Below are 16,033 nucleotides of genomic sequence, written 5' to 3'. Positions count from 1 at the left end.
CAATAGTCCCTGACTTCTATTTGGGATTTCATATGGTTGAAGAAAAGATAATACCTCATGCATTAGCTCTAGGAATAGAGCACATGACCTTGACCAAGCCAGTTGGAATAATGCACTCCTCCAGCCACAGTGATTGGTTCGGGAGTTGGCATGCGACCACAGCTAGTTAGTCAGAGAGAGGAAACTCTGGGAAGGCCAAGCAGGAGCTAAAACTAGAGCATGTGCCAACTCCTCCTGTTCCATTTTTCCTCCTGAAATGGAGCACTGGGCCAGGGTCATGTGGGTCAGTGCAGACTTGGGGGTTGTCTCACTGTGGAGGGAACCCCCAAACAAAAGGCTCTGGCATTTTTATAGGCCCTGGTTAGGAGGAAGGGATAGGAGTGGAAAAGTACTGGATACTGAGAGTGGTGGAAAGGGTGTTCAAGGTTTTCCCCTTTGCCCCATAAGAAAGCCTTGGCAGAGGCGCCTGAAGAGGACCTCGGCCAAAGGCCTCAGATAAAGAAACCTAGGAATAAGGCGCTTGGGCTAGGAATGAAGATAAGCGGAAGAGCATGACCAGCCAGGGGGGCCTGAGTCCTTGACTGCAACTCCCTTCAGAGACTGCCCTGCGCTGGCTGTGAACCAAGGCTGGTGAGGGGAGGGCAGCTTTCCTCTGTGAGGCCTGCCAGGCAGAGCCTTTGTAATTGGCTGTGGTCAGGCCGGAAAATAACTGAGCCAGAATCCTCAAGAAGAAAACCAGATGATTTTTAAATCCTAAGACCCTGAATGTTTTCGTGAGCACTTCTTAATGTAGTACATGAATGCCTGATATATCACGTGGATTGGGGTTAAATGATCCATTCTTTGAAGACTCCTGTATTTGTGGGTTTTGCTTTTCCATGTTGGAAGCTTTGGGTGCAAAGACTTTTAATTGGCTTACAATTTACATGGCAAAGGGAAACTCAAGAGGAAAAGTAGGACACTCTACAATCAACAAAAGTTGGTGTCACATATTGCAAAATTTAAAAATCTCAAAGAATAAAGGGATCCCTAATGACTTGCTCCCTGGACAATTATGTGACCCCTTTATATATCATCAATATTTTATTTTGGGGGCAAATACTGTAATCTCTTTATAGATTCTAAATGTTTTACCTAGTAAGTATTATAAACTCTTCCAATAAGTGATGTCAATACACCTTTCAAATGGCCTTTTGAAGTTTACCAATTTATGATAATGAATTCTTCTCTCCCTGTTCCTTGCTGAACGCCAGGATATCTCAACTTTGCTGAGGGTCATGAGGCCTCCTCCTCTGCTGATCACAAGGCAAGTCTTAAAGGGAGTGGGAGTTCTTGGGCAGACTGGGTATTAAAAACAACCCCAAAAACACACAAAAAAACTTTAGCTTTAATGTGTTAAGAAACTGGATGTGAGTTAAGCTATACGACACAGAATGAGTGAACACCTGGTAAGATACTTGAGTGCCCCTGTATGACACTAAAAAAATATAGGGAATAAACTGTTTTTACAACAACATTCTATTTTTCTCACAGAATTTTAAATTCAAACGTGATAAATTTAACTTTTGGCAGCTAAGAACAAACCGTAGGCCAATTAATTGACAAAAGGTTTGGCCTAAAGTGAGGGTCATAAAAGGAACAAAAAAAATGTTGCTTTAAAATCTTGTCTAGGTTAAAATGGCAAATTTTACATTGTATTATTTTGTGTTATTTTACCACAACTTAAGAAAAAATCTTGCCCAGTAGCAGAAGCCCAGATTTCAGAATGGCGATAATAGCGGGTAGAGGAAGGGGAGAGTTGGACCAAACAAACTTTCTTTTGGATTGAAAGACTTATGTTTTTTTATTGAGGTCATAATAGTTTGTAGCATTGTGAAATTTCAGTTGTACATTGTTATTTGTCTGTCACCATATCTGTGTGCCCCTTCACCCCTTTTGCCCAGCCCACAACCCCCTTCCCCTCTGGTAACCACTAATCTGTTCTCTTTGTCCATGTATTTGTTTATCTGAAAGACTTATTTTTGAATCTCATTTATTTCCCACAAAAATTATTCCAAATTGGGATATTTTAAAAATAATTATGCTTTAGGGGCCAGGTCAGTGGTGTAGTGATTAAGTTCACGTGCTCCACTTCAGAGGCCAGGGTTCATGGGTTCCAATCCCAGGCGTGAACCCAGAACCACTCGTCAAGCCACACTGTGGTGGCATCCCACATGAAATAGAGGAAGGTTGGTACGGATGTTAGCTCAGTGACAATCTTCCTCAAGCAAAAAGAGGAAGACTAGCAACAGATGTTAGCTCAGGGCCAATCTTCCTCACCAAAAAAAACCCAAACAAACAAAATAATAATAATAGTTATGCTTTATATTTCAAAATCTGATTTTCAAAATTGAGAAACCCACCAGTTCTGTAGTAATAAGTATAGTTATTAGAAAATATGACATTGTATGTTTGGAGCATTGTATATTTGATTTCATGTGTTTTAAAATTTCACCCTAAAATTAATATTTTATGTGAAATGTTTTGAGCAGGACTCAGGTAACCTGGAAAATTTAAGAATGCATAGAGAACTTTCTCTTGACCTTTCTTGGGTATGTATATAGTCTGCTAGGGCTGGCATAACAAAATATCACAGACTGGGTGGCTTAAACAGCAGAAATTGATTTTCTCACAGTTCTGGCTAGAAGTCCAGGATCAAGGCGTCACCAGGTTTAGATTCTTCTGGGGCCCCTCTCTTTGACTTGTGGATGGCCACCTTCTCACTGAGTCCCCACGTGGCTTTTCTCAGAGTGTACATCTCCGTAGTGTCTCTTTTGTGAGTTCAAATTTTCTTTTATAAGGACACCAGTCAGATTAGATTAGGACCTGCCCATATGGCCTCATTTAACCTTAATTACCTCTTTAAAAGCCCTATTGCCAAATATAGCCACATTCTGAGGTAACAGGGATCATGGCTTCAACATAGGAATTTTGGTGGGACACAATTCAGCCTAACAGTATGATATAATTATGTAATATCTGACATAAATTCCTGTTTTTAAAAATGTAATTGTATTTTATTTTGACATACTCTGGTTAATATTTGATAACATTCTTAACTGGCAAGTGTGAATTTATATAACATTAAAATAATAGATATTTGTATATATCCAGTGGCTTCTGAGTTCTACATTTGGTTTATTTGTAACTGAAATAAGAATATGTATAAAAATTGTCTTACATTTTGATCCTGAGTCAAATAATATTTCAGGCAAAGTCTCAGCAGCCTGTATTTACTTGAACTGTTCTCTTGTTCATCATATGCAGTTCTAAGATGCAAGGTATATCCTTGATCCTCCACCAGGAAAATTGGAAGATTTGGTCTAGTTATATTAGTTAGTTATTGTTGTATAACAAATTACTCCAAATTTTAGGGCTAAAGATGATAAATATGTGTTATCTCCCACAGTCTCTGAGAGTCAGAAATCTGGGAACAACTTAGCTGGGAGGTTCTGGCTTGGAGTCTCCCATGAAAGTGCAGTCAAGATAACAGCCATGGGGCCAGCCCGATGGCTCAGTGGTTAAGTTTGCACGTTCTGCTTCTCGGCAGCCCAGGGTTCGCCGGTTTGGATCCCCAGGGCAGACATGGCACTGCTTGCCAAAAGCCATGCTGTGGTGGGCATCCCACATATAGAGTAGAGGAAGATGGGCATGGATGTTAGCTCAGGGCCAGTCTTCCTTAGCAAAAACAGGAAGATTGGCAGTAGTTAGCTCACAGCTAATCTTCCTCAAAAAAGAAAAAAAAAGATGTCAGCCAGATCTGCAGTCATCTGCATGTTTGACAGGAGCTGGAGGATCCATTTCCAAAACAACTCTCTCAAGGAGCCCTTGGCCGGTGGCAGGACGCCTCATTTCCTGGCCATGTGAACCTCTCCATAGTGTTGCTTGAGTGTCACGTCAACATGTCAGTTAACACCCCCCAGAGTGAGTGGTCCAAGACAGAGCAGGTAGAAAGCCATGTGCCTTTTATGATCTATTCTTGGAAGTTCACACAGCATCAATTCCTCTATGTTCTTTTTGTTAGAAGTGAATCACTAAGCTGAGCCTCAGTCAAGAGGAAGGGAATTAAGCTTCAAATTTTAAAGGAAGGAGAATCAAAGACTTTGTGGATATATTTTAAAACTACCACACTCTTATTGGGTCAAAATAGTACTAATTTGGAGGATCACTGCAGATTTCGGTATGGTGATCCAGAGCATAAGTAATTAACATGATAAAGAAGTGCTATATATTATACAATGAGAAAGAATTTGTAGTCCCCTAAAAAAGAGCACTGTCATTGTGACAACATCCATGAACTAGGATGGTTGCTCTCAACCTTAAGATTTAAAATTTTGAGACTGGAAGGGTTTAAAATTAGGTATTAAAACATATAAAAGAATCAGAGTCATGCGTTAACATTTTTGATTAAGAAAATAGCTGTGTATATTTGAAATTTCATGTACCATAATGTATAGTAGTAGCCTACTATATTCATAGCCCTTTAGCTATAATTTGAAATACATATTTAAGAAATAGATTTAGACTATGATTTTAAGTAAAATCTTATGAGTAATTCTCAGCAATGAAATAGCTAAGAGAACTTAGGTTCATTGCATTTAAAAGTCTTTCATTTATTGGATTTATCAGAGTTGTTGAGCATTTGGGATTCTTTTCCCTTAAATCAGGCAAGCGAAGTTTTTAAAAGCAAATGCTCAAAGTGAGGGAACTGCTAAACTGTTCGGTCACAGAACTTCTACTGTTGACACTGGCACCCCTATTTCATTCTCCACGCCCTGACTGAATGCTTGTGTTCCGCCAAATTCATATGTTGAAATCCTAACCCACAATGTGATGGTGTTTGGAGGTGGGGTCTTTGGAGGTGATTAGGTCATGAGGGTGGAGTCCTCATGAATGGGATCAATGCCCTTATGAAAGAGACCCCAACGAGCTCTGCCCGCCTGCCATGTGAGGACACAGCAAGAAGATGGCTCCCTATGAACTGGGAAGTGTGTCCTCATCAGACGTTGAATCTGCAGTGCCTGGATCTCGGACTTCCCACACTCCAGAACTGTGAGAAATAAATATTTGTTGATGAAGCCACCTAGCCTATGGTATATTTTTTATAGCAGCCTAAATGGACTAGCACTGAATAACCTATAACATGGACACTGACATGTAAAATGCTGCCTGGATGTCTGAGACCAGCTTCCTCCACCTTTCACACCTCTGGCTACTCCCACGTGGTCTTTCCATGGCCCCCTGGACTCTCATTCCTGTTGTCATCCAGGCATCCTAGTTGGTGGCACCCATAGGCAAAAGTGAGATAATAGAAGAAGGAGAAAATGATTGGTCTGGATCTGGATTTCCCAACACAGCAGCTTCTGATTGTACACGCTGCCCCACTTTTGCTGCATGTAATTCAGAGAAGCCAGGCCAAGTATTATGCAGAAACCATTGGGAAGGTAAGATTCCTTATCCACCTGAAAACTGACTTGATTGACGTTCCCTAGTAGATTGGATACTCCCATGTCGTAGTAATTGTATGCCTGTTCTCTAGATGGCTCTAGGCTTTTCCCTGCCAGAAAGCAAATATCTTACTGTAGCAAAAAATGAAGTTCCAAGAATACTTGCTAGGAGTTTTTCTTAGCATAGTCTAAGACTAAGGTTCTCATTTTATGGGCAAATTTTCTATAATTATGTATAGACCTAAAAGATAATTTTTAATTATCTCATACCACCTCAAGAACTCTGAAAAAGTAGAATTGAAACACTATGAGATAATAAGAAAGGGCTATGTACCTGTCATTGATTAAAAAATGGTCCCTCCAACAATATCAGGTCCTAATCCCTGGTACCCATAAATGTTACATTACATGGCAGAGTCTTTGCAGATATGATTACATTAAGAATCTTGAGGTAGGGAGAGAACCCTGGATTATCCAGCTGGACCCTAAATGCAATCACAGGTATCCTTATAAGAGGGAGGAAGGGGGAGATTTTACTACACACAGAGGAGAAGTCTATGTGAAGACAGAGGAGAGAGGGAATTGAAGATGCTGGCCTTTCTTGGAATGATAAGGCCACAAGCCAAGACATACCAACAGCTACCAGAAAGTGGAAGAGGCCAGGAATGGATTCTCCCCTACAGCCTCTGGAGGTCCAATGGCCCTGTGGACACTTGGTTTTGGCCCAGTGAAGCTGATTTCTGACTTCTGGCATCCAGAACTGTGAGAGGATAAATTTATGTTCTTGGTCACTGTTTGTTGCTAATTTATTATAGCAAACTAATATAGTAACTTTTCAACAACACGGGCTGTAAAGGCCTGAAGTACTTCCAACTGATATGGTGAACATGAGAGTTGTAATTCAAAGGACTATGGGGCTGAGACCATACGACATCATCAAGAGATGGGACTTGCTGGTTCCAGCTCTTATTCCCACTGTGCCCCTCTAACACCTAGTGGGCAGGTTGCTGTCACTGTCAAAGATCTATCACCATTTCAAGTTCATTTTCAGGATGAATGTGGGTTGGCCAACACCGGACTCCATAGCAAACTTCTCTGCAGCCAGGGTCTATATAAAGCAATTCCAGAGATAGATCTTCCTTGCCCCTGGCTGGCTGGGTCCTCTGCACCCCGTAACTGTATGGTGCAGCAGACCATGCCTGTGGACACGTAAATCTCATTGAAAGTCTGCTCTGAGCAATGAGCGGGAGAGCTACGGAAAAGGAAGAAAACTATGTTACAACCCCCACCAAAACAAGGTACAAATAAAAAATGACCTTTGAGATTTCCAGTTTAGAAGGGAATAGTCTTGACTCTAGCATTTATGGGTCCTAAAGCAAAAGCACAAATGCAGGCCTATTTTCTGTAGGTCTAAATATTTAGAGGTTATAAACTAAACTCACAAACTATTACGTAGGACATGTTCTAATTGCCTACCTGGACAGATGCACCTTTGCAATAAGAAACTCAAAAATATGGTAAAACTACGGTTTTTATATAATTATTAGCAAAATAGTAAAGACAACTCAATTTATTAATTGTTTATGTTTGGATGTTGTCTTGATGGGAGGAAGACTGATAAATAAAAACTCATAGATTATTATGTATTTATTCCATGAAATTTATTTTTTTGCTTCCATTTTAGCAATGTCAATAATTATGTTATTATAATCACTATTTTCCCCTTGAGTTGTGTTCTATTAATAGCAATTATGTAAAAGAGTAAACATTCCTATTGTATTCAAAATGAATACATTTCAATATATTTTCATACAAAATGAAATAAATATAAAATATTAAAAAATTAAGTTTTCAAAAAGTTATTTTTATTCTCAATTATTCAAAACTGAAATAGAAATACAAGTATAATAAACATCAACATTTTAACTCAAAATTATTAGAGTTGAAATTTATTCATTTTTGAAAATATAATTATCATTTTTAATATATTAGCAAAAATAAAACTGTTCACATTCCTTGTACTCACTGTCCATCAAATTGCTAATGTAAAGATTATCGTCAAGCTTCACACATATTATGTCTCAAATTACATAATGCAAATTTCAGAGCGATGTTAATTACTATTCCAAAATGTCCATCAGAAGCCATCTGCAATGTTGCAAATACTATGCTAATTAATTCTTAAGTACTTCCTGAAGCACGTAGTGGAACACTGATAGAAGATGATACATTCTTGTGCAAGTATCTATGGCCTTCACGCTGAGAGGAAGGATCTGATAGATTAACTTGTTGACTCTCTTAGAGGAAATCAGTTCTGCACTCTGCAGCATTGTCTGTCTCCAGCATCATCAGCTTTAAGATCACAAATTTTCTTCCCTGTCCCTAGCACCAAAGACATAAAGGAAGAGATGAGGAAAAGCCTTTCCCTGGGCCCTGACAGTGTTATTCACGGGAGAGGCTGCTTAGCCCCTGGCAGCAGCAGGGCTGTGGTCATCAGCAATGCAGCAGTCCAAGTGCTCTTTAATGCTTTGGACCGGTTGGAGTGTTTTGTGATGCACAGTGGTCTTTTGAAACACTGGGCCTTGGAGAAGGGCCCTTACTGCCCAGAACTAAAGGCAGGAGTGGAAGGAATTCCTCAGGTTTTCACCTCTCTATAGCACGCAGTTCTAGACTAGAAGAAAGAGAGGATACCATGTGGTTACACCAAATTTCAAAGACCTGCCTGTTGACACAGCGCAGATAACTCCAGAACTACTATATAAACTAGAAAACCACTCGGGACTCCATGATTGTATTTACCTTCCTTGAATTTATGGTTTTCTTCCTGTAGAGATGTTCCTTCCTACTGCCCCACCGAGTCCATTTTCCTCAAGTAACCTTGGAAATGATGGTGAGAAAGGATAATCCTTGGAAAGACATATCTATAGTTAAAGAATCTATTGTGGGAAAAAAAGAATATCTGGTGAACTATGTGGATTTGTAAATTTCCAGAGGGGAGACGGACAGGGTTATCAGTCCTCTTCTAAACAACAGAGACACATATCAAATATTTTAAAAGTTAAAATTCTCAAATAACAAAGAGATTCTTAATGTTTTACTCCCCTGGATACATCCTGTGACCTCTTCCAAATGTATGTTAAACTATCCCTTTTGAAGTTTGGTAATTTAGATAAGATTAACTTCCCCCTGCCCTGAGGAGCATCAGGCTGTCTCAGGGAACTTTCTCTCCTTCAGATCACAAGACAGATCTTGACGAGCATCTTGGACATACTGAAGTACAAAAAAATGTTTAAAATTTTGATGTGTTGAGGATCTGGGAGATGGTCCTGGATGAGAAGAACTCTCCTTTTCTGTAATGCAAGTCCTTGTAAATGGGACAAGCCAATTGTAAATAGCTTCAACATGTATTTTATTTTATTTTTAAATTGTTAACAGCTTTGTTGAGATGTAATTCACATGTCATACAATTCATACATTTAATGTGCAAAATTAAATGGCTTTTGGTGTATTCACAGTGTTGCACAACCAACACCATAATCAATTTTAGGACATTTTCATCCTTCCCAAAAGAAATCCCTTACCTACAACCCACCTCAGCCTTAGGCAACCACTAATCTACTTTCTCGCTATAGATTTGCTTCTTCTGGACATTTCACATAAATGGAATCCCAATATGTGGCCTTTGAGACTGGCTTTTTTCACTAAACATGTTTTCAAGATTCCTTTATGTTGTAGCATGTATGAATGCTCCACTCATTTTTATTGCTGAATAAGATTCATTGTATAGGTACATTTGTTTTATTTATCCATTCATTAGTTGATGTCAATTTGGGTTATTTCCATTATTTTTGCTCTTATGTCTAACACCACTATGAATATTTGTGTACAGGTTTTGTGTGGATGTATTTAGGAGTGGAATTGTTAGGTCACGTGATATAACTCCAATATTTAAATTTTGAGGAATGCCAAACTGAACCGTTTTGCATTCCCACCAGCAATTATGAAGCTTCCAATTTCTTTACATCCTCTTCAACTCTTGCCTTTCTTTTTTATTGTAGCCACCCTAGTAGATATAAGATGGCATCTCATTGTGGTTTTGATTTGCATTTCCCTAATGGCTAATGATGTTGATCACCTTTTCATATGCATGTTGGCCACTTGTATATCTTATTTGGAAAAATGTCTATTCAGATCCTTTGTCCGTTTTAGATTTGTTATTTATCTTTTTATTATGGAGTTATGAATTCTTTACTGGATATGTCTTTTATCAGATATATGATTTGCAAATATTTTCTCTCATTTTGTGAATTCTCTCTTACTTTCTTGATTGTAATGTTTACAGCACAAAATTTTTAAATTTTGATGAAATCTCTGTGATGGTTAATTTTATATCGACTTGACTGGGTCATGGGGAGGTGCTCAGATATTTAGTCAAACATTATTCTGGGTGTGTCTGTGAGGGTGTTTTTGGATGATATTAATGCTTGAATAGCTAGATTGAGTAAAGCAGATTGCCCTAACTAATGTGAGTGGTCAGTTGAAGACCTGAATAGAACAAAAAGGCTTACCCTCCCTTGAGTAAGAAGGAATTCTTCTTGCCTTACTGCTTGAGCTAGGACAGTGGTCCTTTCCTGCCTTTGGACACTAGCTGGAACATCAGCTCTTCTTGGCTCTGAAGCTTGCCAGCTTTTGGACTAGAACGTACGCCATAGGCTCTCCTGGTCTTTAGCTTACCAACTGCAGATCTTGGAACTTCTTAGTTTTGATAATTGCATAAGTCAATTCCTTTCTCTCTCTTTCTCTCTTTCTCTCACTGTCTCTCCGTACACACTGTATGTATGTACATATCCATATCCTGTTGGTTCTGTTTCTTCCAAGAATCCTGACTAATACAGTCTAATTTTCCTTATTTTTTCTTTTATTGCTTATAATTTTGATGTTATATCTAAGAAGGCTTTGCTTAATCCAAGGTCATGAAGATTTACTCCCATATTCTAAGACTTTTATAGTTTGGCTCTTACATTTAAGACTATGATCCATTTTGAGTTAATTTTTGTATATGGTATGAGGAATGGTTCCAACTTCATTTACATGTGGATGTCTGGTTATCCTAGCCCTGCTTGTTCATAGGAGTATTCTGCCCATTGAATTGTCTTGGCACCCTTGTCAAAAAGCAGTTGACCATAACTGTGAGTGTTTATTTCTGGACTCCCTAGTCTATTCCAAGAAACTTATATGTTTATTGTTACAGTATCACATTGTCTTGATCACTAATTTTGTACTGAATTCTGAAACTGGGAAGTGTGAGTGTGATCATTCAAACTTTCACCATTAAGCATGATGTTAGCTGTGTTTTTTTTGTCGGTGCCTTTTATTGAGTTGAGGATGTTCCCCTCTATTCCTAGTTTGTTGATTGTTTTTATCATGAAAAATTATTGGTTTTTGCTGAATGATTTTTTCTATGTGGAGAAGATCATGTAGTTTTTGTCCTTTATTCTAGTGATGTGATGTATTAATTAACTGATTTTTGGATGTTGTACTGTCCTTGCATTCTGGGGCAAATCTTGTTTTAAAATTCTGAGACTGTGCTCTTTTGATACAATAAAGCTGAAATGTATCAGTAATACCAGATAGTTTGTTATAATGTGGTAGAACTGATTCTGTGATGCCTGGATTGTTGAGATTTTCCACTCTGAAGGTAGGCTAGACCTTGACAATCCAATTGTGAATAAAGATTCACTTTCTACTTCTCCTGTCAATCTGATTCTTTTTACCCTTAGTAGTCATGAGTCTTTAAGCCAAATGAAAACATGATCAGAATTAGAAGCCCCAAAGTTACAAAATGGAAAAAACGTGGAAGTTAGCTACTGTATTAGTTTGCTAGGCCTGCTGTAACAAAGTACTGCAAACTGAGAGGCTTAAATAAGAGAAATGTATTGTTTCACAGTTCTTGTGGCTAGAAGCCCAAGGTGAAGGTGTTGGTAGGGTTTGTTCCTTCTAAGGGTTTTGAGGAAGAATCTGTTCCCTGTCTATACCCTAGCTTCTGGTAGTTTGCTGGCTATCCCTGGTATTCCTTGACTTGTAGAGGCATCATTCCGATCTCTGCCTTGATGTTCACATAGGATTCTCCCTGTGTGCATGGTGTGTGTCTCCAAATTTCCCCTTTTTCTAAGGACACCAGTTAGATTAGGGCCAGCCCTGATGATGTCACTTAACTTGATAGATGCTGTAAAGACCCTATCTTCAAATAAGGTCACATTCTGAGGTATTGTGGGTTATGACGTCAGCATATAAATTTTGGGAAGACACAGCTGAACCTATCAGAGCTACCTTCTGAGAAGTGAATCAAATTATTTTCTAAAGGCTTCATTTAAAGCCTTTCAAAAGGCCTTAAAATAATGAACTTGAAAATGACATCTCCATATTTTCAGTATTTAATTTTTTTCATGGAATAAACTTGAAGTACGACTAATTTTTACTTATTTGAATTTTCTTGCATGATGTTAGAAAAACTCTAGATTATTTTATTATTTTACTTTTTAAATTTTTTTGCTTCTTCTTCTTCCAAAGTCCCCAGTACATAGTTTTATTCCAGTTGTAGGTCATTCTGGTTGTGCTATGTGGGATGCTGCCTCAACATGGCCTGATGAGCGGTGGTAGGTCCACACCCAGGATCCGAACTGGTGAAACCCTGGGCCATCACAGCGGATCACACGAATGTAACCACTCGGCCATGGGGCCAGCCCCAGAAACACTCTGGATTAGAACTATCATGTATTCCAAAATCCATTACTTCCTGCCATGGCTAGGATAGATATTTCTATGAAGAAAAGGCCTTTAATTATGAACTCTAGGATGTCAGTTGTGGTAGCTGTGGTTTAAGTAAGTGTTTTTGGCGTTAGGGAAAAAAAGAATGAAAAGAAAGTGGAAAAGCAGAAGAAGAAAAGGAGAAAGAATAATAGTAGATAGGAGAGAGAATGAAGAGGAAAAGAAAGTAGCTCTGATAGATCAATTCTTCCCTGGTGATATGACTGTCAGAGACAAATGATATAGAATTGCCATAGATTTTAGAGTCAGATTCAAACAGAACTCTAATAAGTCTGTGCTCTGCATGGATAAGGCTTTTAAGATGATATATTTTTTCTTTTTTAGTCTTTAGGGTGCTGTCAGAAAGGAGTCAAATCCTTTGCATCTATTTCCAAGATTTACATATTCAACTATACTGACATTTACCTAAATGTTTTATCTTCTTCCTTCCATTAAACAAACTATATTTGAGCTTTCCAAGTAGAAATCCAAATTTAGCAATGAAAATATACGCTAAGTAAATAACAAATAATTATTAGACAATTCATTTGAAAATTTAAAAACTAGGTCATTAACTTAATATTCTAAATATGAACAATTACATGACCGAGAGCATTTTATTGTTCCAATCATGTGTATGTAAACTAATTATATGAATTAATCTGCTAAATAAGATTAATTTTCATTTATGGAACATTAATTTAAATGATTGTCCAAAGCATGACATTTTCCAAAGAGTCAATTTCTTTATATAACTCTTTTAAGACATGAAAATGTGCATTAGGCTATGTAAATTTACTTAATTTCAGAATTAGTTACTAGCTACTTGAGATGACTTTGAAATAATATATTGCCAAGCTTTGCTTTTAATACATGCATTGACTTTCTTTTTCCTTGTCATTTTTGGGCGATTGGCATTACTTGTTCATAACAGGAAATCATACATTTGTTTAAAAAGAAAATCTCTACTGAAAATGACACATTCAGAGGTTTACAAAGATCAGAGTGCTAAGCTCAGCACTGAGGGCATGCACATTTTGGGAATGTATAAATGACTAACTTGCAAAACAATGATTAGAGCTAAGATATGGACAATAAATACATTTAAAAAATTATAAACAAAGTAAACTTTTTCCTGAAAATATCCCTCATACCTCACAGATTTTTAGAAAACAAAATTTGAGCCTTCAGGACAATAGCTTGGGATGATAATAGGGTTATGAACCTTATTATAATTCTTTAAGCCTACAATTTGACTCAAATTCTCAGTGCAATAAATCTTGTAGACCATGAAATTAATTTTTCTTTCTCTTTTTTTCTTCTTTTTCTAGGCATGGAAGAGTGTCCATTTAGAAATGCTTCTTGCTGGAAGATGAAGGATGAAGGAAGCCATATAATGTCAGATACATACTTGCTGATTATTTTTCCTCTTCACAAAAGCACAGTGATGTAAATAGAGCAAGGATACTTCTCTAGGTTATAGGTTCTGAAGAATCCTCAATCTAATTTTAAGTTATTAGTACATACATAGTATGCTTATGCTCTTACCTTTTATATAACTACCCATTAGCTACTCTAATATTAACATCTGAATTAGGGTACTTTTGTTCGTGTGTTTTCCACTGATTTCTACATTTGTTGCACTAATTGATTTACTCTGGCATCATGAATCCAGACTTCTGAGGTTAGATTTCCATATGAAAATTTAGAGACTGTTATGAACTGAATTGTGTCCCCTCAAAATTCATAACCCCAATGTGACTATATTTGGAGAGAGGGCCTTTAAAGAAATAATGAGGGTTAAGTGAAGTCATAAGAATGGGGCCCTAATCCCATATGACTGATCTCCTTATAAGAAGAGAAAGAGATACCAGGTATGTGTGTGCCCAGAGTAAAAGCTAATGAGACATGTGAGAAGATGGCCATCTGCAAGCCAAAGAGAGGCCTCAGAAGAAACCAAATCTATTGACACTTTGTTCTTGGACTTCTAGCCTCTGTCAGAATTGTAAGAAATAAATTTCTGTTGTTTAAGCTACCTGGTCAGTGTTATTTTGTTATGGCAGCCTTAGTAAACTAATACACGGACATTTGCGGAAAGTGGCTATAATTTTGTGATGAGAAGCATAGACTTTAGATGACTTATTGTTTGGGTTAAAACTTCCCCTTCACTCCTTACTAGCTGTGTGAACTTGGGCAAGTTATTTAATCTGTCTGTGCTTTTCCATGCTCTGGAATGTGAATGCATGGTAACACCTATCTCATGTGGAGTTGTTTAAGGATATGAATAAGTTATTGTATATAAAGGAGTTAGAATAGTACCTGGCGTGTAGTAAGCCCCCATGTAAGTGTTAAGTATGTTATTTCTCCTTCTTTCCTCTTTCTCTTCTTCTTCTTCCTCTTCTCTCTTTTTTGTAAGGAATAGAAATGTACACAAACAAGCTCAAGTGAAAGTGGGAATTCTTGTAGACACATAGATCTCACGGATTCAAAAAGAAGTTTGATCAGTATAGTAGGGAGAGACTCTAAAAAAATTTACCATTCACCAAAGGTCTTGCTCAATCTATAAATTAACCTAGAATTTTCCTATCAGAACTTAAAAACAAGCATTGAAAGGCCAAAACAAACCCAGCTCTTGTTAAGGAAGACAACAAAGTTCAAACACTAAACAAACATAACATTCAAAAGGTACAGTATACAATTTAAAATTCCTAGACATTCCAAAAAGCAAGAAAATGTCATTCACAAAGAGTCAAAAAATCAATCAATAGCAACAAAAGCAGATATGATAGAGATGATGGAATTAGCAGACAAGAGCATTATAACACTTATATGATTATGTACAAGCATTAAAGGAAAATGTGAATATGAGAAGAGAAATGGAAAATTTAGAGATGAAAAGTAAAATTTCTGAAATGAAAATTTCACTGGATGGGATTCACAGAAAAAAACTGCAGAAAGAAAAATCAGTGAACTTAAGATTTAGCAACAGAATACATAAAAGGTATGGGGCTGGCCCCGTGGCCGAGTGGTTAAGTTCGCGCGCTCCGCTGCAGGCAGCCCAGTGTTTCGTCGATTCGAATCCTGGGCGCGGACATGGCACTGCTCATCAGACCACGCTGAGGCAGCGTCCCACATGCCACAACTAGAAGAACCCACAACGAAGAATACGCAACTATGTACTGGGGGGCTTTGGGGAGGAAAAGGAAAAAATAAAATCTTTGAAAAAAAAAAAAAAAGAATACATAAAAGGTAAAGCACAGAGAGAAAAAATAACCTGAAAAGGAAAATAGACTCAGTGGCAGTGGAAAAATCTAACCTACATTAATTGGAATCTTATGAAGGGGTGTCACAGAAAGCATATTGAAGAAATAATGGCTGAAAAATTCCAAATGTAATGAACAGTATAAACACACAACCTCAAAAACTCAATGAACCCAAAGAAAAATAAAAACACTCTATCACCTCACTTATACCAAGGCACACCATAATCAAATTGCTGAAAAATAGTGAAAAAGAGAAAATCTTGCAATCAGTCTAAGCAAAAGAGATACAGTCCATATAGTACAACAAAGACAAGATTTATCAAAGACTTCTCAGAAACTATGCCAGGCAGAAGACAATGGATTGGGATCTTTAAAGGGTGGACAGAGATTTTCAGCCTAGATATCTATACTCAGTGCACATATCTTTTAAAAGTGAAGGGAAAATAAAAACTTTTTTTGGATAAACAAAAGCTGAAA

The 16,033-nt window shown here is 37.6% G+C and overlaps 1 long non-coding RNA gene across 1 annotated transcript in view; it reads left to right on the top strand.

The window, feature by feature from the left end:
- LOC139044889 (uncharacterized) overlaps positions 1-14,328 on the top strand; it is a 37,456-nt gene extending 23,128 nt beyond the window's left edge. The window contains exons 2-3 of the long non-coding RNA XR_011502298.1: positions 1,254-1,306; positions 13,625-14,328. This is a non-coding gene — a long non-coding RNA (uncharacterized lncRNA). The remainder of the gene's footprint in view (positions 1-1,253; positions 1,307-13,624) is intronic.
- Positions 14,329-16,033: the final 1,705 nt, after the last annotated feature.

Source organism: Equus asinus, chromosome 3, assembly GCF_041296235.1.
Source record: "Equus asinus isolate D_3611 breed Donkey chromosome 3, EquAss-T2T_v2, whole genome shotgun sequence".
Lineage (NCBI taxonomy): Eukaryota > Metazoa > Chordata > Mammalia > Perissodactyla > Equidae > Equus > Equus asinus.
The sequence above is the reverse complement of the archived record's forward strand: the minus strand, read 5'-3'. Positions and strand labels throughout refer to the sequence as shown.